The sequence below is a fragment of the Alexandromys fortis genome, unplaced genomic scaffold (assembly GCF_014885135.2).
Source record: "Alexandromys fortis isolate MF-2015 unplaced genomic scaffold, M_Fortis_MF-2015_v1.1 scaffold_264, whole genome shotgun sequence".
NCBI lineage: Eukaryota > Metazoa > Chordata > Mammalia > Rodentia > Cricetidae > Alexandromys > Alexandromys fortis.
Window position 1 is genome coordinate 1635075 of NW_026068140.1, and position 888 is coordinate 1635962.

Consider the following 888-nt stretch of genomic DNA (forward strand, 5'->3'; position numbering starts at 1 on the left):
TCTCTCTCTCTCTCTCTCTCTCTCTCTCTCTCTCTCTCTCTCTCTCTCTCTCTCTTTGGTTTTTCAAGACAGGATTTCTCTGTAGCTTTAGTCAGGTTATCCACAGCCCTTCTGGCCCTCCAGGCACCAGGCATGAATGTATTATCATTTAGTGTTGGGGTTACAGGCAGGAATGCACCACCTTTGCCCAGGACAAAAGTACTTTAAAAGGAGAAAGCCAGACTCAGCTTCAGAGGTTTCAATTCAAAGTTAGGCTAATGAATTTCCTTGGGCTTCAGGTGAGGTGAAGAATCATGGTGGCACTCATGGTGGCCAAGAAGCCCAGAGAAAGTATTAACAGGAAGGGCATAGGCCCAAAGGCATATCCTTTGAGGGTACCATTCTGTTGTGGAATATTAACTAGGCAAAGATGCTCCATTTGTTTAATGGTATAAAGATGTATTACATTTGTTTCACCTTGCCTGCCTAAGGCACCTGATTGGTCTAATAAAGAGTTGAATGGTCAATAGCTAGGCAGGAGAGGGATAGGTGAGACTGGTGGGCAGAGAGAACAAATAGGAGGAAAAAGCTAAGACTCAGGAGAAGAGGAATGAGAGAAGAAAACGAGATGCCCAGGGCAATATAAAACCAAGGGATTATGAGATTAGCAACAATAAAATAGTCCTTAAATTTCTGCTTTTCTTCTGTCCATATCAGGTGGCTCTTCTGACATGAAACAGATTTGGGATTTCATTTTTTTAAAATATTTATTTATTTATTTATTATGTATACAATATTCTGTCTGTGTGTATGCCTGCAGGCCAGAAGAGGGCACCAGACCCCTCTACAGATGGTTGTGAGCCACCATGTGGTTGCTGGGAATTGAACTCAGGACCTTTGGAAGAGGAG